Below are 26,582 nucleotides of genomic sequence, written 5' to 3'. Positions count from 1 at the left end.
GGCCTTTTTCCCAACTCAAGCCGTTCATCAGCCCTCCGGCGCTTACTGTTGCCTTTGCCGCAGAAACGTCGGAACCGTGCCACGCGGAGAGTTCGGGGTCATACCCCTGCTCAACGCATTCCCCCTCTCACAGTCCCCTTTGGGAACGAGAGGGACGGCACGAACCGTGTCGCGCGCAAACTTCGGGGTCATACTCCGGCAGTACGCGCTCGTCGGCTCGAAACCCCCTTTTGGATCGACCGACACGACACGAAGAGGCACCACATCCTTTGATCGCCTGTGCGACTCATTTGGATGATGCACAGAAGGCTCGTCTGTCGGCACTTTACGCCAGTACGATGAGCTCTTCACCGATCAACCGGGCTGTACCGATTTTGTTAGCCACGTGATCGAAACTGGCGACGCGCTTCCTTTGAAGTGTAACCCCAGGCCCGTCAGTCTCGCCAAAAGGCAGATTATCGACGGCTTGCTAGACGACATGCTATCGGCAGGCATTATTCGCCGCTCGTCTAGCTCCTGGGCGTCTCCAATTGTGTTGGTGCCTAAGAAAGACGGCAGTCATCGCCTGTGCGTCGACTATCGCCGTCTGAACGGAGTGACTCGTAAGGATGCCTATCCGCTCCCTACAATAAGCTCCATCGTAGGAAACCTGGGCGATGCACGGTACTTTACCACGCTTGACGCCTCGAAAGGTTACCTACAGGTCCGGATGGGTGAGCGTGACCAGTGCAAAACTGCTTTCACGTCCCACAGAGGGTTGTTCGAGTTCACTCGTATGCCCTTTGGTCTTTGCAATGCTCCTGCGACGTTTCAAAGACTCATGGACCGCGTCCTCGGGGAAGCAAAGTGGTCATACTGCTTGTGCTACCTCGACGACATCGTGATTTATTCACGAACCTTCGAAGAGCACTTGGCCCATGTTGCCGATGTGCTCGAGAGGGTGCGGGCTGCCGGGATGACGTTAAATCCCACGAAAGCCCAATTAGCGCAGACCCGTATTCAGTTACTCGGGTTTACGCTGGGCGAAGGCTCCATTGAGCCGGATCGGGAGAAACTTCGAGCAATCCTCGATTTCCCCGTGCCCAAGGACGTACGTGGCCTTCGCCGCTTTTTGGGAATGGTTAACTTTTACCGTTCTTTCATTCCGTCCTGTGCCCGACTGCAGGCGCCCTTGACCAAGCTCTTGGGTAAGTCTGCTGTTTGGCGATGGGGACCTGAGCAGCAAGAGGCGTTTTGCCGACTGTCTAGCGCCATTGCGGAGACAGCGCAGCTCAGACTCCCCGACCTGACCAGACCGTTCGTTGTTCAGACTGATGCGAGCGATCTGGGATTAGGAGCCGTTCTCCTACAGGAATACGATGGCGTGTTGCAGCCGTTGGCCTTTGCCAGCCGCTCCTTGGTACCCGCGGAGAAAAATTATTCCGTTACCGAAAGGAGTGCCTCGCCATCGTGTTTGCACTGCGGAAATTTGACGTCTACCTTGATGGGACGAAATTCGTGGTGCAAACGGATCACAGTGCGCTCAGCTGGCTGATGCGGCTCCGTGAGCCTGCGGGCAGGCTGGCGCGCTGGGCTCTCCTGATACAGCACTATGACTTTGCAGTGCAGTATCGAAAGGGGAGCACCAACGTGGTAGCTGACGCGCTATCTCGTGCCCCATTGTCTGCCGAGAACCTTGATTCCGGTGCGACAGCCGCTAGTGGTGCCTTTGCACAAGCAAGCGGTGGGGGCGAACAGCGGCTTCGCCGCCGTTCGGCGAAAAGGGCGAGCCCGCATTCGGACGAACCCTGGCTGCTATCCAGGCAAACAGCGCACCGCGACGCCGGCCAGCGGGTGAGCTTTCCAAAGGCCACGATGCCGAGAGCGAACCCGTGACGCCGACGCAAGCGGCGGTTGCTGCGGTCCTGAGTGGGCGCGATACCAGGTTCCCCTTTGGGAGAATGGGAATCGCTTTCAGCAGACAAGAGCTACTGAAGGCTCAGCAAAGTGATCCGTTTTGTCGCGAAATTTGCGACGGTCTCAGGGAGACGGAGCGCCGTTACGCTGCTTGCCCTGCAGCGGGCGCGGAAGGGGGGCTGGAACCAGCGTGTGTCGCTGAGTCCCCCGCGGATTCATATTTGCTGGACCATGACGGGCTCCTGCTGAAATACGTAGCCACCGATGACGAGTCCATCGATCCGTTTAAGGTGGTTATGCCCAAAAGTCTGAGAGTCGCCCTGTTGCGATCCTCTCACGACGAACCCATGGCCGGTCACCTGAGTGGCTCCAAAGTTTTCGCAAAAACTGAGCAAGACGGTGACCTGGCCCGGCATGAAGCGTGACGTTTATCGCTATTGCCGTTCCTGCCACGTCTGTCAAACGGTGAAGTCTAGGGGTGGCAAGCCACCTGGTCTGATGAAACCGATTGTCAGTGAGCGTCCGTGGCAAGTGGCCACCTGCGATCTAATGGGACCTTTTCCCAGAAGTAAGCAGGGGTTCATTCACCTCATGGTAGTCGTGGATCACTTTTCGAAGTGGGTGGAATTGTTCCCTCTTCGAAAGGTGACAGCGCGAGCGGTGCTCGAGAAGCTGCAGGAAGTGTTTTGCCGGTTCGGCTTTCCGGAAAGGCTAATCACTGACAACGCTTCGTATTTCACCGCTCGGGTGTTTGGTGTCACGTGCCGTTCCCTGGGAATTGATCACTGCACCACTTCACCCTACCATCCCCAGTCCAATTTGACGGAGCGCGTCAATCGTACGCTCAAACCAATGTTGGCGGCCTTTGCCGAAAGTCAAAGGGACTGGGCAGACCATTTGAGCGAGCTCGCGTTCGCCATTCGAACATCCGAGAGTCCGCTCGACTGGTTTCTCGCCCGCCTTCTTAAATTTTGGAAGGGAGTTGGCAAATCCGGTGACCAGTGTCATTCAATGCCAGCTCGGGGACGAGGAGACGCCGCCAGACTGTTCGGCTTACGCGTCACAGCTTCGGGACCGGCTTTGTCGAGCTTTTTGTAAAGCAAGGCAAAGTTTGGCGTCGTCTAGGGCTCAGCAGAAGGCCCAATATGACCGCAAGCATCGCAACCTAGCATTTGAGGTGGGCGATCTTGTCCTGAAGCGCAACCACGCCCTTAGCGACGCGAGTAAGGGGTTCTCAGCCTCGCTCGCTCCTAAGTGGCTTGGTCCGTACCGAGTGGAGAAAGCTTGGACTCCACTCGCGTACTTGCTGAAAGATCCCATTTCGGGAAAACTCAGCCGTGCCCATATCGCAGACCTGAAAGCCTTTGCATCACGGTCTGACGAGCTTGCGCCAACGCCCTGTGGCACCTCGCGCAAGCAACGGGGCACACCCGGTGCGGCGGACCGCATTCGGACCCCGCATCGGTATAATCTGAGGAAGCGGTCGCCTTTGTGATTTCGCGCCGGACGGCGGACTCCTGTTTTCCGCAACCGAAGGCCCTCAGCTACTTTCTAGTCTCAGGCTGGCTTCTTCCAGGCCAATGCTCGGAAAGAAGTCGGCCCCGCCAGTTGCTGCTAGTGCTGTTTTTATTGAGTGTTCGTGTTAATTTTCTGCATTGTCTTGTGCCAAATGCCCGAGATGCTTCTCTTCTCCATGTACGCGTCTTTTTTTTTTTCTGTTTTCTTATTTTTTTCTCCCGCGCGCTCCGCGCTGAACGTTCGCTAGCGAGCGCGCTGTGGTGATGAAACCACGTGACGGCGCACCGCCGTTACATTGGACTGTGGTGTGGTGCCGTGATTGGGGAAGGCGCGCGATGCGCAGTGGACGTGAGTGAGTGTGCGCGCTGTGATTGGAGCATCCTCGCCGACAGCCCGGGCGTGCTACGCAGCAGGACCGCGAGCCGTGCGGACTCAGTCTGCTCGTAGTTTCGAATCGACGGCGCCTACTCTCGGTCACCGGCCTCCGACTCTCGCCATGTTCACCGTCTCGAAAAAGCAGCGGTCGCCTGCCCGCCGGCAAGAAACGAAGTCGGCGCCGAAGACACAGCCACACCAGCAACCTGAGCCCCGTCCCGGCGCCGCGCGGGCGAAGGTGCAACAGCGAAGTGTGGCTACCTGGACGCACAGGACCGCCAGGAAGCGCCCAAGTTCTTTGTCAGTGACCTGCCGTGGAAGGCGCAGCGGCGGGTGCGACGAGAAATGCCCCCTCGAACGCGTGCCGTGGCCGTTTCGCGGTCGCCACGGTCACGTAGGCCGATGTACGTTCCCAGGGCGCCCGGCTGCCGGACCCACCTGGGGTACAAGAGTGCGCTCTCTGTGGCGTGAACGTCTACTCCCAGAGCCACTTCAAGGGGAGCCTGCACGTGGCCAAGACCAAGGCGGGCGCGAGACGGCAGACATCGACGGGCATCTACCTCGTCTGCAGCACCTGCGGCGCTTCCCGACCAGGACCTGGCTGCCTTGTGCCGCGAGCGCATCTTGGCAAGTCCGGACTTCGCGGCTCTCGTCGGCCCAGTGCTTCCCGCGGCTATCGCAGCTGCACCGTCCGCAGACGACGCAACAAGCGGGGACTTGCTCATTGACCTCGGCGAGAACTTTATTTAACTTTTAACTCACGTGTGCCTTTTGTGTTCCTCCTCGTGTTTCCTTCTTCCCTTTTCTTTTTTTTCCCGGCCTTTTCTAACGAACATAAAGCTCATGTTCTTTATGTATTTTAAAGTGTATGTTCTTTTTGTTTGCAGCAGCAACTGGTCAGGAGAGGCTAGTGGTTGCTCATGGCAGTGTTATTTTAACTGCATGGGTGACCGCCGGCTGCCTTTGCAGACCGGTAAAGGGCAAATTTAGGAGAGGGGGATGTGGGGGTTGAGGCTTGCCCGGTCGCCATTGCGCGGGTTTTTCGCCTATTCTGCCATCCTCATGTCCGATCATGTCGCCTCCCCTCCCTCCGCCGTCCTACGGCGCTGGGCGAGCGGGGGGGGTGACGTTAAACCCCCTCACCCCGGCGCCGGATCGCGACGGTGGCGCCATGTTCGAGTCTCGCGTCCTCGCGAGACGTTGCGCCGCGGCGGGGGAGTCAGACTCTCTCTGGACCCCGTAGGGTAAGCACGCATTTTCTTTCCTGTCCATCGCTCCTTTGTTTGGGCTCGCTCGGACGGAGTTCGCCAACGGTGCCTTGCGCCAGCGGTGAGCGCTTACCTTACGTTGTCCTTTTCCGAACGCTAGGCTGAAGAGCGGTGGCGGTGCATTCGCGCGTGGTCTTACTACGCCGAAACCGTATCTATCGAAGCCAACGCGAGCGGAGTTTGCCCTTGCCTCGAGCGATCGGGCCCCTGTTTTGGTCGCTGATCGTGAGAGCACGCAGCATAGTCGCGAGGGAACGTTCTCTCAGCGGCGTGTCCCCGTGAGCCCTTTGCCCGCGGAGACGTGCTCGCGGCACCCTTTGTGTTGTACGTTCGCCCGGTGGTGTGGTTAAGCCTGTTTTGCTTCTCCCGCCGCCTTTGGGAGCGGGCGTTGTACTGCGTTTTGTGGTGTTGCCGAGGCAATAAAGTGTTGCGGATTTCGAGAGCATGTACTGTGTACTGCCGCGCTACGCTCGGCGCCTTGGTTGCGCTTGAACGTACGTGTGCAGCGGCGCGCAAGTTCACGCGAGGCGACGGCAGCCCAGACAACACAATAACAACCTCAGGACATCCTCAGTATGCCACCTTGAGGACATTATGATATCCTCAGAACGTCCTGTTATGGTACTAATGGCACTAATCCAGTCCTGTTGTCCGTACTCATAACAGCCTCAGGACGTCCTCAAAACAACACTTCAGGCTTTTTTAGTATGTTTTCAGAACAACCATTGTGCAGCCGGTCGGTACCGTAAGGCTGTGATATTTTGTATTACTACATATTGATTTATTCTTTTCAAGGTATTTACATACATTAAAGGAAAAACACCTCTGTGAGGTCTTTTGTATGTATACTGCGTCAAGAAACGGAGAGGTGACAGTAAGTGCTTGACTATGACAAAAAATACAGCCAAAGCTTGTTGACTGAAATTCATTTATTTAAACAGTAATTAGTCCCGACTGGTTATGAGGACCGCTTTCTCAGGCATCCGAGGTCCAAGTCAGAGGCAGTGCCTGAAAAAAAAGCAATATTAAGGCATCCAGCACAATTGCAAAGATGTTTTACTGTACTGGACTACTCCTGCAAAAAAAAAAAAGACGTCAAATAAAGGCAGTTACGATTTCAATGAGAGGAATTAATACATGCAAAAGGAACCAGATGCTTGCCCGTGTAGAACAATGCTACATGTCATGAAAGTCTCATGTGATGTCACCGCAGCATGCCACGACTGCGACTCAATGCCCATGCTTGCAAACTTCCGTCGAAAGTCTGGCCAATGTCCTCATCACCACGTGTATCGTGCACAGTGCACTCATTAGTGTTAGAGGCTCCGCTCAGACACCCACCAGTGCACTCGACACGGTCATCGAGTTCACTTGCCCGAGGTCGGGCCATGTGTCAGACGCAGGACCTCGATGCCCCGTTATTCACGTTGGGACTCTCCGAAGCACAATTCACCGCGATTTGTTCAACTGGTGCCGATCCATTCATTGGAGCACCAGTCCAGAGCGTTGAGTAACGTGAAGCACCCATCAACACGGCGATTGGACCTCCCGTCGACGTCTACAATTTGCACTTTCAGACATCTTACTTTTATTAACTGTGCACTAAACTGTACTGTACACACAAACAACAAAGATGCGGTTTGCACTAACCTTCATTGCAAGATCCCATCTTGACAGTCAGTTGACTTGGAATGGCTTGGCTGGTTTGGCTACTTGACTATCCAGAACGGCAACGCATGGTCAATGGTTGCCAGCGGCTAGTTTGTTATTACGCGCTTCAGCGGCGGATATTCACTAATATATGGCTGCCACGTTTAGGAACACACTATTTTAAATGAACATTTCGCAATATCAGCTTCGATACCCAAGATTATTAATTGTGTTTCAGAAAGCGAAACGCGTAATTTGAAGCTTTTCAACCAAAAGAGAAGCAACGAGGCGAAAATATGCAATGTCTGTGTGAAACAAACGTGCTGAGAAAATTTTCACATATGATATGCATCTACTTAGTGCGAAAAGGACGCGAGGAATCATATGTTAGCGCTCAGTGCATGCATTGCATTTGTCATCCCCAAAAGGTCCCTGGAAGAACCTTTTCAGGACAACTTGCTAGCGCGCTCTCGATATTGCTTTTGTCATCCCCAAAAGGTATCTGTAAGAACCTTTTCAGGACAACTTGTTGTCCTCAGAAAGCACTCGCAAAGACGTTTCCGGGCGAAACCAGCTCGTGTCGTACTCACTACGTACCAAGGACATCGAGAAATGTGCGAGGACGATTGTACCATTTGAGGACGACCTCGGGACGTCGAGTGTTGTCTGGGAGACGCGGCCCTGTGGCTCGCTAAGTCCGAACCCACGCTAGTGGCCGTACTCCTGTGAGGTACGTGCACACTACAATTGCGAGGCGCCGAAAGTCGCCGCGAGAGCTCTGCACGTGCACAAGCGAGCAGCAACGCGGTGGAGAGAAGGGAAAACGCGCGCTGCTAACACCCCAGTTTCTCTTTTTCTGCCAGAGATGGCGCTGCCTGTCAAGAGCAGCAGCGCCGCTAAGCGTTGCTTGGGAAGCCTATTACCAAGCCCTGGACGCGGATGGAGTTCATCCTTTGGATGACGCTTCCGCTCCTGGTATATAGTGTAATGTCGTTCTCCCTAGGAGGAATTCATCCCCTGGGTTTGCGGCCTCTTCTCTTAGGTCTGTATAGTAGATCAATATATGCAGGTCGGCTGTACGAGCTTCAATAGTGAAGGAATAATATGGTTATGGTCAATCTTCATCACGCCTTTTGAAGCGAAAGCATTATGTGCCTCATCAGGCACTGGCCTTGAAAACACGGCTTGCGGTACAAAAACTCCCGTTTCCTCTCAACTTCATAGTGAACGCTAATTAGTGCACGCTTATTGGTGAAATTTACATTAATAACAGTTAGCGCACGGATATCGCCACACCGGATGGCTTTCGCCTCCGAATACTCTTAGGACTCGAAGGCGAATCCTGTGAGTCTTTATTTCTTATCTCTCCAGAGCAGAACAGTAACAGCCGGTAAGGACTTCATGGGTTCGCCACGTGCCATACGCTGGCGTGTACGTGCGTACACGCACATTTTAGAGAAGGGGGTTCGGTACATTTGGAGTTGGACGTCAGTCATATCCCCCTTGGATTCACGAATGATCATGAGCTGCGTATGCCCGAACTTTAACCACTGAGGTAACACTCTTAGCAAGTATATTTAAGTTGGGTAAACAGCGGACCTGTCTTCTCAGCAGCTGTATTGAACGAGTTACTGCGTCGTGTCTAGTAGCATCAGATAGCTTTATAATTGGGTTCGTAGTGTTTGCGTTGCTTGGGTACGTACGCTGTTTTCGAAATATAACGTGCGTACCCAAGGGGTTATCGTATGGCGCATGCACAAGGACAACAAACGCTAACACAAAGCTTTAGGTTAGCGTTTGTCGCCACCGCGTATGCGTCATACGCTATCCTCTAGGGTACGCACGTTAAAATTAAGTTACAAAAAATAGCGTATCGTTCCCAAGCAATGCTAACCCTATGAACCCTACTCTAAAACTGTTCTATATATTGTCTTTCACCTGGTCAACAATCGTTCATATGTGGACGCCCAGGACCTAGCCTCAGTAAGTGGAGTTCGAAATGTATTAAGCACGATGAAGAAGACAGAGAAGAACATCAAACGTATCTGTTGAGACTTAGGTAGATTTAAGGGCCTACCCCCTCCCCCCCTTTTTTGAACTTCACCATTCAAAACAGCTTTTGTAGACAAGGGCAAAATTAAAGCGGTCTTAATGTACGTGCGCTTCTTCATATTGATCCCATGCACCCTTTCTTTTTTTTATAAAACACTGATATTCAAGCTTAAAGCAGCGCCGTTCCAAACAGGTAAGTTATACTTGCGTAATTCACAGATTACGATAGTGCACGATTAGCAAAAGTCTAGTACATCATCGTTACATCCATGCATTGGGAGCCAGTTGGTAAGAGAAGTGTACTCTCCAAGTAAATTGGTAGTCGAAATTTTCAAAAGGAAAATCATGACAGGGCTGTGCCTGAGAAAAAGCTCAATTTCCTGGCCAGTAGGTTAAAAAATATGCAGGCACCTTCCTACTCTCGCTTCAGATATACGTTACTATGTGCTTCCCCTGCACAGTGCGTCCAATCGGCAGCAAAACAAGCTTGAACTTGCGCAAGTGATTCTTACACAATCGACGATTGTATTTGGGTCTACCTCGTCAAAAGCGTATACATCCTATTAGCCACGAGCAATAATATATTTCCACATTTGATTGATCGGATCTTGTGAACAAACGGGCCAGCAGCCGATCCTTCGCCCTGTAGCAGACAACGAACACAGCGCCCGCTCCCGCAAAATCTAGTTTCGGTTTCGGTTCAATTGTTTTTTTTTAGATAGGTCTTTTTGTATTAGTGGTATATTAATATTCATACGTATTACAGCATTTATTTACACAATAAATATTTTAAACTTGTACTGACGCCCCTTTAACCTTTTATGTAGATTCACGATCTCAGCGTTAACGCAGTTAACGGCTGAGCGACAGATTTATGGTTTGCCGTTTAGCATTTCGGCATTATTGAAACAACAAAAGTGCGTTTGAGCTCAATTCGTAGGGAATTAACATGAAATTTATGATATCGCGAGCTTCAGCGACACCAAACATTTGGCCGCATGGCGCTCTCGCTGGTTTTGCGCTTCTGGCTTCTGTTTCTGTTTCCGCTGAAAGCGCCGAACACCTGACTGAAGATAAACTCGGCACCGAGCAGGCTGTGTGGCTCAGGCGCAGAGGGCGTAACGTATCCCATATCCAGCGGGTCGGTGTACGAATCTGTCCGAGTGATGCGTTTGTTACGGTCGAGCGTAATCGTGCGTAGCTCGAGCATTCGTGCGGAAAAGGAGGGTGGTCGCGTTATCATCGACACGGTTTCGCCGTCTCACCTGTGACAGCCCGGCTGTGATAGACGAGCAGAAAGAGCGTGTGGAGGTGTTCCCATGGGGTCGTCTGTGAGTACTGTCATCTTTTGCGCATATGGAATGCTTTTTTTTGTTGGTCAGTGTGGTAGGTCCGAAAAAAGAATTTACTTGTGTTGTTCGTGCAGCCAAGGGTCCTATTTTGTGGAAATGGAGACCCTGGGCAAAGCTTGAGCGTACGTCGGTATCTGAGGGTCCGTTCTGTTCACATCACGCAACGTGTGGGCGAGCTTCTTAATGCACCATGGCCTTAGGGTTGTTTTTGTTACTTTCCTCTGATCGGATCGATAGACGCGCACATCCGAAATGATGCGTGTGTATGCATGACTTCAGAACGAGCGTGACGGAGTACCTTTCGCTTTGCTTTCCGATGCATCCTGACTGGTCTGACGACCGTCTGCGTTTTGGCGGGTCCTTGTGTGTATTCCGCCTGTCATGTGTGTAATTATAAGCGTATGCCAGAAGTTCACAACCAAAGCGTAACTGGCATTTTTTTTTTGTTCAGCACCGGTTTACGGTTTTGCAACGTACGCAATAACCTGCTAAAGTTAGCCCAAAGTACGTACATGATCTTGTGTTTCCCGGTGACTCGTCATCGGTCCGAGCAAAAAAAAAACAAAAACAAAAATTGGGTGTAGTGCACCTTCTCCTTTCGGTTATCTAAGCGGGGGGGGGGGGGGGTAATTTTGAAAATGCTTTTGTAGATAGCAAGATCACTGGTTTCATTAGCCTTTGTTGCCACATATAATGGGACCCTTGATCGAGCAAAAAGAAATAAACATGCTAAAATCACTATTCGATTATGAAGCACGCCGTGCAAATCAGAGATCTCTGGGTTAATTTTTTCGGCTACCAGGGCTTAATGTGTACTGACATATATATAGCATTTTTTTTCTATTCAGCCCCATTGAAAAACAGCCGCTTAATTCAGTCAATATCAGAACGAGTGAAGGCTAAGATCTCAAGTTTTGTATTCGTATAACAAAAGCCGTATCAGTGCATCACTGACTCTCACTTAAAGCTTAAAAAAACAAGTCTGCACGGAGCTTACAGTGAAGCAGCACTCTACAAGAAACTCGTGTTGCTGCTTGTGTTCAGGTGTGCAAATTGTAGTCACCTTTGCACTGCCATTTGCTCTTCGCAGTGTCATAAAATGCGAGACAGTTTGGCTTAATGTAAAAGGATGGACTACAATGAGGGAGTATGCATAGAACGACATTCTTTTGCATAAGGTGCTTGTTTTTTGTTATTTTTTACCGCAAAATTCATAAATGCATCATGTACCTGCAGTAGCATAGGGTCTGAAACTTATTTAAATGTTATTGCATCTAGTGCAGTAGAGGAGCTCTTCAGTCTGTGAGAGGCTAAACAGTCCCACATGGTCAAAATTAACCGGTTGCCTCCAGCTGTGGCATTACTCACTGCCAGATTGTGGCTGCAGGATGTAAAAACATCATTTAAAAGAAATGAAATGAGGGTTCAACTATAGCCATGTTCAACACTTTCATAAGGCTGGCTTTTTATTTTAAAGCTGTACAAATGAGGAAGCTGCTGAGTAGAGCAGTATTATATATACTAAATACAAAGAATATTAATGAACACTATATGCTCATTATTTTCTTCTTCTGAATAAGATTTCAAATAATAAGCACTAATTATGTAGCAAAAATATGTCCCAAGTGTATATGGTTACACATGTTATTACCTGTTAGGAGAGAAAAAGTTTATCTTTTTTCTGAAGCCTTGGCAGTGTGCTACGAGCACTCGAGTCAGCATGTCAAACCCACTAAATGTGTATGGCATCCAGAGGGCACTGATGCGTGGCTACTAATTAGCTAGCCACTGGATACGGGTTGCACATCATCACCTACAGGCTGTATGCTTATGCAGAGCAGGATGTTTGCTGCTTTAATTAAAACAGAATCTTGCATCTGTTGGCTGTAACATACAGTGCTGTATGTTAATAAAACTGCCTGCAGTAATGTGTCATTAATAACAAGAGCCTTTCTTTCAAGCTTTTCTTGCATTTCTGGTACATAGTTGATGGCTAATGATCACATTTTGTGTGTGAACTTTTCTCCCATTTTGACCATTCAACTTCGGAGTAAATGGGATTATTTTTCTGTTTAGGTGTTTTTCTCTTACTTAGCTGTTAACTGTCTTACTTTCTTCCTTTCTCTTGATTTTCATGGTTTTATGTTTCCTTTCTCATTCTCCTTTTGTGGCATGACAACCTCTGCTAAACGATCGGGATGGTAAGTTGGGCTTGAGGAATGTCTGCATCACCATAAAGTGATGCAGCAATTCCTCAAGGATGAAAATTTACTTGGGAAGTAATTGAAGTATATGTTTGCATTGGTGCTTGCTCTAAATTACGAGTAGCCAGCAGTTGCTTGATCAAGTTAGGCAGGGAGGGCTTCATTCAGAGGAGATTGGGGGAAGGCCGTCCCTTGCCTGGTGATCAGCAATATATATATATATATATATATATATATATATATATATATATATATATATATATATATATATATATATATATATAAAAGCAGCTCCTGTTATTTGGAGGGACCCCACCCCTCTTGAGCTAAGAGAGATATTAAGCTGGTGCTTTACCTTGTGAAAGAGTCAAGAGTATTCTGTATTCACAAAAGCACTGAAGATTCGTTGTGAAGGCTCACGTCAAAGGTGAACCTCAGTGTGAGCTTGATTTCATTCATGTGTTGTCTTTGCTTGCAGCATCCTTCACTTTAGTCTAATGGCACAACAGTTCATCTAGGATACTGCATCTTGCTTATGCTTTCTTCTTTTTGTTGGTGCAATTGACTGTTTACTGCAGGCTTATTCATCTCTAATCACCATTAGATTTTCACCCGCACTTTGCAATCATTGCAAAGTACTCTGGCTTTAAATTATAGTGCATATTTTAAAAATCTTTTATATTATTATTTTATACCAATGAAATTCTGTGTTTCTACTATGATTATTTTCCTTCACTATTAAAGGCTTGGTTTCTGTGCATCAAAAGAGTAAACTTTAGATTCTTTATGCTGCAAAATCTTGGTTTGAGCTTGTTTGTGAAGGTTTATATGCATTTTCTCATTCAGACTAAAACTTAGTCTGAAGTTCATGGCAACCTTGTCTCCTTTGACCTCACTTAGCTTGCTCAAGGAATTTCCCCTTTTTTGCTGCACTTTACTCATTACAAGTATATTGCTTATAAGTGAGCACTTTCAAGTAAGAATGTGATACACGCCTGCACCAAAAATAAATGGCATGCCAATTTGTACTATTTGAAGCAGCACATATATAAACGAGCCATTCATAACTCCTGTTACACATTCCTAGGAATGTGGAATCTGTGCGTAGTGCACATAATGGTGCGTAGTTGGCTGATATGCTTCATAGAACTATGCTTGTCACAAAGTGTGAAGTAGAATGTTGCAAGAAATTTGTGCTTAATAGCCACGCCTGTATGCATGATGCTATAGCTGAAGATTTTTTTTTCCCACTAACTGAATGCTGCTGTTCTGGTAGGGCCCCCTCAGAAGGGTAATAACTCCCCTTTTGTCCTGCTTCCTGGGGTCAATGCCGTGTAATGTCCAAATAAGCTAATTAACAAACAGGATGGAATATAAAGAGCAATTGAACTAGTTTGATCAAAGTTATAAAAGGATTATTGGAATGAGAAGCTAGCAGCAGAAAATAAAAAGATTGAAAACTATGTACATCACAGAACACAATGGCAAGCAGAGGCCTTCTGTTTCCAAGAATAATGCACGAGGCAATAAAAATCGTTCACGTGGCACTTAATGGCAACATTTCAGCTCTACTTTTGAACAAGGCTGTGCAAAAGGCTTGTTGAAACTTATTGAAGAATAACCTGGCAAATTCAGTAAAAGACTTTATCCTCGAGTAATCATTGCTATTAAAGTGCTGGTGGTTTAATCAAAGGTGTGGCTATGCTCGAGGACTTCGGTTCAATTCCCAACCATGGTGGCCGCATTTCAGTGGGGATGAGATGCAAGAAGGCCAAAGTACTTAATTGTAGGTGCACAATGAAGAGCCCCATGTGGTAAGAAATAATACAGAGACCCCCACTACAGCGTTCCTTATAATCATATTGTGGTTTTGACACATAACACCCCCAATTTTTTTATTATTATAGGGTGATAAATTCAGATAAACTATTAACTACAGATCCACCATTTGAAGGCATTCATGCTTTTTGAATTTTTACAATAATAGCTTCCTTCTTAGTGTAGCCATTCAAGCCAAGCTTATCCATGTAGACACTGCAATATATAGAAGTATGTATTAAATTTTAAAAGAAAATTTTCTTGCTTCAATTGCTCTAGATTTGGTCAGGACATAGCTCTGTAGATCACTATGATGCTATTTTGCAAAGGAATAAACCACTCGCATGGCAAGTTTCACTACACCACTGCTGCTGCAAAGTGGGCTGAAAGGCATCTCTTGTTTTATGCGTGCAACTTTTAAGGTTTTTCTTTGCTTTTAATTCTTGAGGTAAAGGGACAGCAATGAGAGCATTAAAAGGTTAGGTTGGTTGAGTAATGCGCTGGCAAAAATCATAATCCAGCCCACTTTGGCATTCCACTCAGTGTTGCATTAAATCTACCCAAGGCCGTACCCAGGAATTTTTTTCGGGGGGTGTTTGTGTGTAGAACGGCGAACTTTGGCAACTACTGGTCGCTGTGAAGGCGTGAAAGTATTTTAGTGCCACCCGAAAAGTTAAAGCATCAAAAAATTTCGGGGGACGTCAGAGCCCCCTCGACCCCCCCTTAGTTACAGCCCTGAATCTACCATAAGTTCAATTGAAAAATAGCAAGATCGTTTGACTTCATGGTGCCAGCAAGGCAAGTAATGTGTACCTTGTCTTAGTGGCTATGTCGTAGTGCTGCTGAACACGAATGTTGTGGGTTCAATGCTCAAGCCACAACAGCCGCATTCTGGTGGATGCATAAGCAAAAAATCGGAAGGCGCTTAAGCTTTGCATTTAACGGTGGAACCCAATAGCATATTGGGCCCTGTTCGCATCGCCTACTTCACTTCTCAGCTGTGCCATGAGGAAAGGAGCACCTGTACGGATCACGTTCAACGTAAATTCTCATAGGGCGCCTACTGCAAGTGCAGTTGTGATTGCATGTACCTATTAGGCCATATATGATGTACCTACTAAGCCATAATTCACTATTTTATAAAGTAGCGAAGTATTCACTACACATCTGTAAAGCAATACGCACACCTACGTAGCTGCACACTTTGTTACTGTATCTGATCGTGATGATAAAGTATAGTGAGCCCTTTATAATGGGTGGACAATTTTAGACCACTCACTCATTACACACTTCACATGGTATGATGCCTGGTGGGATTCTGTGCATCTGCCACGCAATATGAATCTAACACGACTCCTCACCCGACATGCCTGTATAGGGTCTTTTTCCAAAGTATTTACAAGCACTGGCATGGCTCTGTGGTAGAACACTCGATTGCCACACAGAATGCCTGGATTCAATTCCACCATGAACCGTGATTTTCATTCTTTACATCCATCGGGATTTTTTTGCTGACGGACAATGACACCAACGCTGCATTTTCTGCTACACAGACACTTTAACGCTGTCACATTAGAACACTTGTGTTAATATGCTTTGGGTGCATGATAAAGAGCCTTAGGTGGGCATAATTAATCCAGAGCCTTCCACTAAAGCGCACCTTCTGACCCACTGTGCAGTTTTTAAAGCCCACAATTCTTTCAAAGCAGGTGTGCATTTGCTCTGAGTGCTCAGTCTATTGTGATGAGTTTCCTGTGGTCATTCGTCATTAGCTGTCAGAAAATGATTTGTCTGTCATGGTAAATGTAAGCAGAAGTGTCCCCTTGCTCTGCACTATAAAGACTTTTTTTTTTTTTGCCTTTTAAGTGCCTCACTGATATTGGCAACAACAGATTGTCGCTTTTTGGGCCTTACAAAAACAGCTGCAGTTGTACATTTCCTTGGTGCTTCTGGCTTCTTCAAAATCAAGGCTTGGCTTTTTGTGAGTTACGAATGTCCAGTCTAGCCCACACTTATTCCTAATGGTAGGGAACTGGATAAGAAAACAATGCATCTAAAAAATACAAATAAGTAGGAACTGTGACCAGAATAAGTAGGGCTTCTGTTCGCTCGCATTGATGTACTAGTACTTAGTAGCATAGGCACACTTTAGAGCTTAATAGGAACTCATTTTTATTTATGCAGTGCTTCAACTTTGTGAAGGGATTTTCATGTAATGTCAGGAATTGCATTCCGTTGAACTCATCAGTGGTCTTGGATAAGGTAAAAAGAAAAATAGTGAAAGTCACTGGAGCACTTGATAGACTAAAGCTTTAGTCACCAGAACTTTGGAATGAATGATAGCTTTTATCTATTTGAAGGAGCACAAAATGAAAACATGGCTTCTCTCAAAGTACAGATGGTCCAATACCTCAGAGCTTACTGCTGCACACTTATAAAGTGTGTTGTAATAAGTGCTAATTACAAAGTTTACCAGGAATTAAAGACAGTCCTCGCTTCTCATTCTGCTTTACTTTAAGAATATAGAATGCAGTATATACTAGCGTTTTACAGCTGTTTTTTTTTCTGCTGTAATACGAAAGCACGTGTTCCAGGCAGCAGCTACTTATGTGCTTTAAAAGCCACAATCAGCATCGTCTGCCTTTAACCCTTTAATGCCTGAATTATGAAAGCGCCGAAGAAAAAAATTTTTTTTTCATTTTCCAGCTTTAAATAGCAACCTTAACTTAAATCAGGAGTTGTATTATCCAAAATGCAACGCTAATGCATACTTTTAGGTATGTCGCGAATTCGCGACAACCGGCACTTAAGCCAGTAGTAGCTAAATATGTTCAATGCAACGCAAATATGGCATCGCCGCATCAATGAAACGAATCTCTTCAGGGCGACATAACTTGGCGTCGTCATTGTTGTTAAATGCAAGTTTCACTTTATTGCCTCCTACCAATCACGTGACATCGTGTCGGCCACCCTGTGTGCCCTAGACTCCGCTGCCCAGTATAGCAGACTTCTTGGGAGCTGACAGAATGGCATGAAGGTGTCGGCACCGAGAAATAGATGTAGCTTACAACGAGACAGAGCCAGTCCTTTGTTCAGGTTTTTCTGCGTCGCAAACAGATTGCTCTTCTGAACGATGTGTTCCGTGAAGGTGTCATAAAAATTCCTTGAAATATTCAATAGGAGCTCAGACAGTGTCACATTGAGGATGAGCGGTTTTCCATTGTGGCACTTCCTGCTGTTCTCGACAGTCTTTTTTTTTCCACCGCGCTGCATCTTTTAGAGAGGCACTAGCTTGGCTGGTCTACCACATCTTCGTCTTCATCCTCACTGCTCGATGAAGACACTCATGCTTGTGCATGAAGACGGACATCGTCGTCTTCGCTGTCATTGAGACAGCTGTCGTCACTTTTATCTTCAGGTGGCAAGCGCATGCGAAGACTTTTTTCCCATAAAATTAGCGGAAGTCCATCATGAACTTGTCATACCGGCAGTCATCACTGACTGACTCAAATGCCGGATGTCACGAATTCGCGACATACCACAGAAGCGAGGATCGCGCAGGAAATAACGTACTTCAAAACAACGTGACATGTCGTGTGCAACCTCTTGTATGCGTGCACATCGAAAAAATTTTATAGGAGATGGAACTTGCGTCTCTCGGGCAGAAAACAATGAAGTAGTGAGAGCTGTTGCACGTGCTTCGCGCTCTCCGGCAACTGATACAGAATACTGGGTTCCAGCTTGCAATACCTTACATGCAATGGCGCTAGATGTCTCGTGCTGAAAGCTACGTTCACTGCAAATAAGTGACAGCCGCCGGTGAAGGCATCAACGCGTTTCGTGTGTTACTTAATCAGTGTCTTTCGGTATGTCGCGAATTCGCGACAACCGGCAGTAAAGGGTTAAACACTGTGAAACTCATTAGAGCTGCCACCACCTTTGCACTGCAAACTAAGTATGAAAACAGTGAGTGATGATTGTGTCCTCAGGAGTGTGTTGATGGTAAGAGCAGCCTATACTGTCATATCTGATAAGGAGCATGACATCATTCTGAAGATGTTTTACAGGAAGCATCTAATAAAGGCATTTATTGACATTATAGAAGCCATGCCAAGCCAGTCATGACATTTGCGCTCATATGTTGCAGAGGCATGGCATAGAGGTGCAGATAAAGATGGAACGTTTGCCTACAATTTGCCAACATATTTTTAAGTGGTCATTTCATTTTCTAGTCTTTTTGCCCTTAGTTGTTAGTGACCATTGCGCCATTGTGCTCCTGTTATCACTTGGATTGGCCACTCGACATGACATATAAGAACACAGAAAAATCAATTGTAGCATCCTTTAACTATGAAATTTTAGGGTAATCTGCTTTGAAAAGGGAGAGTCTGTTGTTTGGAGATAGTTGGCCTTCTTGTTTTAGATTGTGCTCCTTTTAAAATAAATTGTTTTCAGTGATCCAATTCACTATTCCTATGTAATTTAAAATAAGTATATTGTTGCAAGTTTTATATTTGAAGCAATTGTAAAAAATAATAAATTTTGAACTTTAGCATAAAAGGCAGGTGCGACCTAAAAGCAACATGACCCTGTTGCTTCTAGTTAGTGCACTTTGAGCAAATAAAGCCTAAGCTTCAAATCTGTTCAGGTATATTACTGATACAGAGTAGAATTTCCAGTGATGCTTATATTCATTCTGCTTCTTATAGCTACTTTTCATTTTAAAAAGCATGGCATAAGCTCTGCAAATATATGCTGTTGACAGAACTACGAGAGCATGCCGTTATTTTCTAGGTGACGTAAATCACAATGTCTTGACTGCCTATTTTATTTTTATTTTTTTCAGCACTGGGCACACTGTGATGTTGTACACAAAGCTTGGAAAAGCAGAATGTGCCTGTTAAGCTGAAGGAGGTGACAAGGTCTTTGATAGTCCTTCAAAACACATCATTTCATCGTTTGTTGCTACAAGAAACGTCAAGATGGTCAGAGCAGTTGTTTGCCAAGTGCTCTTTAGAGTGGCACTTCCTGTTGTTTTGTTGCTAGGTATGTGGGACAAGTTTCTCTACCTTGTACTTCAAGAATGTGTGTTAGCATAGTCCAGAGTAAATGGAGAAAAAGTTTAGATAACCTTCTTTTAACTGAATATTTGCAAGCAAAATTTTATTATAAATATACTAAATACTAAATGCACAATTCACTTTCAATCTACAATTCAATTCTTTTATTTTTTTTAATATCAGCTCAGAACGTTAAAGGATACAACTTGTTCAATAAAAGAGGTTTTGCCTTAGTCCGTGTGTAAGCTTTTAATGTAGGAGAGTTAATACTTGATAATGAAAGGAATGTAAACCACCAACCAGGTAACTGCCTCCAAACTGGGATGTCTTATCTGAAATAGCTTGATGAGCTACATTATTCATTGCCACAGCAAAGCAAAAGGAGCTGTGGCCTGAATGAGAATTTCGTTTTCTGATCAGGACGCACTTTGCTAACATGAGTGCAGCTCTGCACTTAAAGTTATAGGGTTAAAAGCTGGATTAGCGTGCACCATATGCAGGTGATTCTTGTCTTTCAGAAAGTCATTTGTGTTCAGCAATTGTGTTCTCTTGTCTCCAGTGGTCCAGGATTGAAAACAAGCATAAGTTGTGGAAGGCAGTGGATGTGTTCTAAAACTGTGCTCATTGTGCTAGTAGAGATATGGAATTTTCATCTAGCTTTCACAAAGTTTTATTTCCAACACGCACAAGAATAGTTGAAATTCACACGCTGAGCCGCTTGGACCTTAAGTCTTGGCTCGATTTAAAGAAAGAGCTCAGAAAAATGTTTGCGTTGCAGTATTCATTGTTACATCTATCGTTAAGGACCATTTCTTAGATTAGAGCCGTACATTTGTTGTCTGCTGCTGCTTAAGATGCTCTGTTGTTTATAGTTGCTGCACTTAGGGTGTCATAAAATCACATTTGCAATTTATTTTTGTTGCAGCGGTGCTGTTTCGCTACAATGTGTTCTCCTTTGTGTACTTACTTCTTCTGTTGGCCAATCCGTTAATTCCTGGACCTAATTCCAGGAATGCAAATATAGGTAAGCTTTCATAGTTATCTGTGCATAGCAAATCTTGTTGGTTCTTAGACCTTGAACTGTAGTATAACTGGCTATCACTGCACTGCCTTGTTTACTTGAAAAACTCCTGGTTTTTGTGTGCGCACGTGTGCATGCACACATGTGTTATGTTAACTTGGTGTGAAAAAAAACTTCTGTTCCTGTGGTATAGGCTCCTGCATATGGTTAAAAAAAAGCATTGAGTTGGATTTTGTTTGCATATTATATGTCTTATCATTTCTGCTGCCATTGTGTCCTTTTAATATATTTTTATTACGTGTTCTCATAGTATCACCTGAAGGATGGAAACTTGAAATATTCAAGGCAGTGTAAAAAGTCAACAAAAATTGCCCACTTTTTGTTCACTGGCCATGTTGTTCTTCAGTTGATTGTAAATCTTCACACAGAGACAATTCAGCCATTTTTGTTTATGCTCATCAGAAGCATGGAAGCTTGGGCAAGTTGTATGACATTGACATTATGACATTAACTGCACAGTGCTGAAGAACCATCATTATTATATTTTTCTCTGTTAAAGTGACAGTAATCGCAAGGTTTTTCAGAATGAACTACAGTAGACTCTCGGTAAACGAAAATCTGTTCAACGGAATGGCTGCTTAAATTGAACAGCTGCTTCTAGTATGATTTATTTCATACTTGAATGCTGCATCCCTGTTCACCTCTCAGTAAATGGAACTCCTGTTAAATGGAACATGTTTCCCTTGTCCCTTCAGGCTCCGTTTAATGAGAGTGTACTGTGTATACTTCTCTGTGAAGCCAAGCTTCATAAGTGAACTTGGTGCTCCAGTTGTCACACATCCCAGAACGTTTTGTTTGTTGTAAACTGGCTTCAATTGATATTTGTTTTTGAGACTAATTAAGACCTCTGAAATTGTTTTATTTTGTGTCAGCTTACTGTGCTATTAAGTGTAACACGTCATGCAAGATTTTGCTTTAGGCAGTACATGTAGTGTTATTGAATGCCGTGGTATAAATTAGTTCAGATTGTCATTAAATCTGTGTGTTTTCGCTATTATGATGTGATGTACTTTGTGTTTTCCTGTCCATTGTTTTCATCTCCAGAGGAAGTGTTTCTCGTCGTCTGAGCAGCCACTTCATGGCATTCTTTTCCAAGAGCTGGTTGCAGGAAATGGTCCTGATAAGACTCGTGGCCCCTGGCCTGTGTAATCAGTGTTGTGGCAGAAGTACACATAGCGAATTGTGAATTGAGGCCAAGTCTCGCACTTACCAGTACCATGACAATGCTCAATGAATGCTGAATCTTGCCTTGTACAATGAAAGTCTTGCCTTTTTGACTGGCATGTTGCATAGCGAAATGGTTAGACAATTTTCTTTTAGCATAATAAGCAGGGCAAGAATGAGCCAAATGGGAGGGGTTTTGTATTAACCATTAGAAAATATTGAAACTATTGCCACATTTGGCAAAATTGCATGACACTTATGTAATGAACAGCGTAGTAAGTTTTCTGAGCATATTGTTTGAAGTTGTCTTCATGAATCAGCTGTTTATTTTAGTGTGACCTTGAAATGTCCATGTATTTTTCAGTACGAACAAACTGCTACCTCAAGACTGTTGTAGGAGCAAGCACTTTGTTTTGTGTGGCTCAAGTGGTCTACCAAATAGTACTTTTATCAACGCAAAGCTACAGCAAAGAACACAGTGCTGCTGATAGGTAAGCAATTTAATAACAAGCATGGAACAGCTTGTTTAAATACATGGTATCATAGCACTTCATATTTTACTCTCATCTCATAACTTCCCTAGAAACACTAGGGATAAGACGATGAAAGGTGTAGTGCTTGTGCACATTATTTGGTTTTAATATGTTCTTGAGATTATTCAGCATATTTTACACCATGCTTTTTATAATCAGCGTAGTCTGAAATACATTTTCCCCAATTTATATCTCTTACATAGGATGCTACAACAGTATGTGTCTGCCAAACATATGCCTTTGCCAAGCCAACACTATGCATAACATGCATCTTCTCTTGCATTTAAGCAGCTCCAAAAATGCTTTTGTTCATCTGACTACCATGTCCAGTTAACATGAAGGCTCCTAAACATGCACAGGTTTAGGAGCCTTCATGTTAACTGGACTTCAAAGGATTTGGTTATTTTTATTACATTGGTTAAAAAAAAAACTACTTTACCTTCTCATTGATGGCGCATTGCTGCGATTACTGCTTTATGCGCTTTAAGCAATGTCTCATGAGCATTATAGAAGAGCTGGATGCTTATCCTGATGCTACTAATAGTACCTTAACTTTGTCATGCTCTTTTGTGCTAGCACTGTAACACTTGCTGCTTTCTATTCTATTGTTTGCACATTGCCCTAATACTAAGTCCTGAACAATAATGGGCAGTGTGAGAGGTTATGAAAAAGTGTGGAAATGGACTGTACTTTCCAGGACTTAGAAAGTGAGCCAGTCTGCTGATGTTGCTAAAGTGGGATTTTATTATAAGTTGTAGGGGTAGGTGTGGTATCAAATTATTTGAAAAATTATAAACAAAACTAACATTTCACAGTTTTCCTATGACAGCACTTAATTATTAGACAGCTGGTTTGAATCAAAGCCCATTAAGGAAGCTGAAATGTTTAAAATTTTCAGAAATATTTCGCCATGGTAAGAAGCACATATCAACATAAAATTAACTTTAGCTATCCGACAACTGTTAGCCCACTACATTGCTCTGTAGTGAATGGATGTGAGGAATCAATGCACACAAAGCAGCAACTGCTATTTCCTCGTGACATCATTGTCGTAGAGTGGCTGGGCAGAGAGATCATTTTAATGTATGGCTTGCTGCAGCTTTTTCAGGGGTTTCTCTGAGGGGAGTATGACACGAAGACCTGTGTTTGTGCTTGTTTTTTTCATGCGTAGACTGCATAATTAGACCTCCCCGCAGGGGTGTCTGCGCAGTAGGCGTTTGGTGTGTAGCGACACCACGGACCCTGAGCTAACGGGGGTGTTTCGACCCCTCCCACGCCTAGCCGTGCGTGGCTTTGCCGTGTCCGGGGAAAGGGGATCCTGGGGGTTGAGCCGACGCCGGGTGATTGGACCTTTAAGGCCCCCCGGCAGAGGCAACACACCCCTTGGCCCCGGCTTCACGTAGACGGCACCCCTGGGCTGACCCACCCAGGGGAAATCGGCAGTCGCCTTTTCCTGTCTCTCTCTCCCCTCACATCTTCGTCTTTCTCTCTCACTTTGCATCTTTTCTGTCCTCTCCTCTCTTCCATTTACTTCCGTTTTTTCTTGGCGGCGAGGGTTAACCTTGTGTATGTGCCCTCTCTTGGGCACATTATATTTGGTTATAGTAGCTGTGTACAGCTGGCGTTGGCATGCCTTATATCAATATAAGTGCTGTTGCGTCCCCATGTTGGGCTCCATGGTGGGCGGCTGACATGGCTGCCGAAATTATACACAATCTATGGCCTCATTCTCCTTTCCACGATTGAATGATCGCCCTGTCACAAAGAGAGGGCGCACCGAAGACACCTTGAATGCCTTGCTTAAACCAAAAGAAATTTTTCCACGCTTCCACGTCATCCACTGCCAAACACTCGAAAAGAATGCCAGAACAATCTCTCCCTTTGTTGTGTCCAAATGCCTCACCGAAACTCTCGGCCACGGTTACCAGGCAACTAGAATGGCTAGCGGAGACCTTCTCCTTGAAGTACAAAGTAAAATGCAATATGAAAAACTGTCCAAACTTGTTTCGTTGGGAACCACACCTGTCTCAGTCACCCCGCATCGCTTTCTGAACAGCTCGCGAGGTGTGGTGTCAGACCAAGACTTGATCGACCTGACAGAAAGTGAACTCCTCGAGGGCTGGAGCGACCAGCATGTGATCAATGTGCAGAGAATTAAAATCAGGCGTGAAGATAAAGAAATCCAGACAAAACACCTCATTCTCACATTTGCCACAAGCACACTGCCAGAACATGTCGAAACAGGATACTTGAAACTAAAGGTCAGACCCTACTATCCCCAACCCGCGACGCTGCTTCAAGTGCCAGCGTTTCGGTCACGGCTCTCAGAGTTGCCGTGGCCGTCAAACCTGCGCCAAGTGCAGTTCACATGAACACCCTGCTGACAACTGTGTTGAATCTCCACACTGCGCAAACTGCGACGGTGGGCACCCCGCCTACTCTCGTGCATGTCCTTCGTGGAAAAAAGAAGTAATCACACTCAAGGTTACAGAAAACATCTCCTTTAGGGAGGCGCGAAAACGCCTTTCTTTTGCGCAGGGACCTTCATTCGCGGACGTGGCACGCAAGGGGGCAGTGCCACAAAGGTTCGTGGCGGCCGCGCGTACCACGCAAAGTGGACGGGCGGCAGCGCCATCCGCCCCCTCAGCGGAAGCAGCCTCTGCTGCTCCGCAACCAAAGGGCATGCAGGCCTCCGGATCTGCAGGCCCAGGGCCTTCTGCTCAGGCAGAAAGCCCCAAAACTCTGACACCCGTGCGCGTTAGCCGCGAGCGGGCATCCAGCGCCTCTGCCGAGGCGATGGACACAATGGCAAGTCCAACGGCGTCTCAAGCGCCGAAGGAACGGCGCAGCTCGTTGGAGCGCGCCAAAAAAGAAAAAGCCCGCATCACAGGGCCTGGAAAGGGCTCTGTGACATAAGGCAATAGTTGTTCCAGTACACACAGCACTAATTTACACTCAAAATGGATACACAAATTTTACAGTGGAACGTGAGAGGTCTTCTAAGAAACCTCGACGATATCCAAGAGTTGCTACATGAACACTCACCAAAAGTGCTGTGTGTACAAGAAACACATTTAAAATCCAAGAACGCGAATTTTCTATGGCAATATGTCATATTCCGAAAGGACCGGGATGATGCTGTGGCGTCATCTGGTGGCGTAGCTGTTATAGTTCATCAAGGAATTGCATGTACCCACTTACCACTACAAACGTCCCTTGAGGCAGTGGCTGTCCGAGCCGTTCTCTTCAACAACCTGATCACAATCTGCTCACTTTACGTACCCCCGCACTACCAGCTCCAGAAACATGAATTTGAGTCCTTAATAGATCAACTTCCAGAACCATATCTGGCTCCTTGGAGACTTGAATGCACACAACAGTCTGTGGGGAGACTCTCGCTGCGATGCGCGAGGTCGTCTGATCGAACAGTTCCTTTTCTCTTCTGGCGCATGTCTCTTAAATAAAAAACAACCAACATACTATAGCCTCGCAAACAGAACATTCTCGTCCATAGATCTCAGCATAGCATCTCCATCACTTCTGCCCCTAGTCAAATGGAAAGTTATCAATAATCCTTACGAAGTGACCACTTTCCAATACTTCTGAACATACCAATTACAAATGAATGTCCCCCTCAGGTTCCAAAATGGCTGCTGAGAAAGCAGATTGGGAACAGTTTCGGAAAGTTACACTGTTAAGTTGGACGGACATGGCTGCCTTAAGCATAGACGCAGCTGTAGAATACTTTACAGCATTTCTGATTGATGCTGCAACCAAATGTATTCCACAAACAAGTGGTCACTCTGGAAAACGACGAGTTCCATGGTGGAACAAAGAGTGCGGAAATGCGCGCAAGAAACAAAACAAAGCATGGAAGTTGCTTCGCGACTATCCGACAGCTGAGAATCTTACAAATTTTAAGAAAGGAGAACGCGCCGACAGGCAAGAAGGGAAAGTTGGCAGAAGTTTTTATCGGGCATTAATTCATATACGCAGGAAGCTAAAGTCTGGAGCATGGTTAGTAGGGTAGCAGGGCGGCAGGCATATTCACTCCCTCTTGTAAACACACAATGCGACAGCTTGGAGGACCAGGCAAACTCCCTCGGCGCACACTTCGAACAGGTGTCGAGCTCGTCGCACTATACCGAAGCTTTCCAACGATACAAAACACGAATCGAAAAACAGAAACTAGAGCGAAAATCCACAAAACACGAAGCATACAATGAACCTTTCTGTATAGCTGAGCTACAAGCATCGCTTAATTGCTGCAATAATTCCGCCCCAGGCTCCGACCGTGTTGTATACGAAATGTTGAAACACCTGCCATCTGTAACCGAAAAAGCCCTCCTTTCGCTGTATAATGCTGTCTGGTTTTCCGGCGAGATCCCCTCGGCCTGGAAAGAAGCCATTATTATTCCCATTTTAAAACAGGGCAAGGACCCGTCCTCAGTTTCCAATTACAGGCCTATAGCCCTAACAAGCTGTCTATGCAAGGTTTTCGAAAAGATGATAAACAGGCGACTCCTACACTTCCTTGAAATAAACTGTCTACTTGACCCATACCAATGCGGGTTTCGAGAAGGTAGATCCACAACGGACCACCTGTTACGT

General features: G+C 46.0%; 1 long non-coding RNA gene across 1 annotated transcript; it reads left to right on the top strand.

Moving 5' to 3' along the window:
* Nucleotides 1–9,810: 9,810 nt before the first annotated feature.
* LOC119384498 (uncharacterized) lies at nucleotides 9,811–21,892 on the top strand. Its single transcript, XR_005181901.2, has 4 exons — nucleotides 9,811–10,090; nucleotides 18,980–19,179; nucleotides 20,119–20,217; nucleotides 21,803–21,892. It is a non-coding gene; the product is annotated as an uncharacterized LOC119384498 (long non-coding RNA).
* The last annotated feature ends 4,690 nt before the right edge of the window (nucleotides 21,893–26,582 follow it).

The sequence above is a fragment of the Rhipicephalus sanguineus genome, chromosome 1 (assembly GCF_013339695.2).
Source record: "Rhipicephalus sanguineus isolate Rsan-2018 chromosome 1, BIME_Rsan_1.4, whole genome shotgun sequence".
NCBI lineage: Eukaryota > Metazoa > Arthropoda > Arachnida > Ixodida > Ixodidae > Rhipicephalus > Rhipicephalus sanguineus.
Note: the sequence above shows the minus strand (reverse complement) of the source record. Positions and strands in the feature narration are given on the sequence as shown.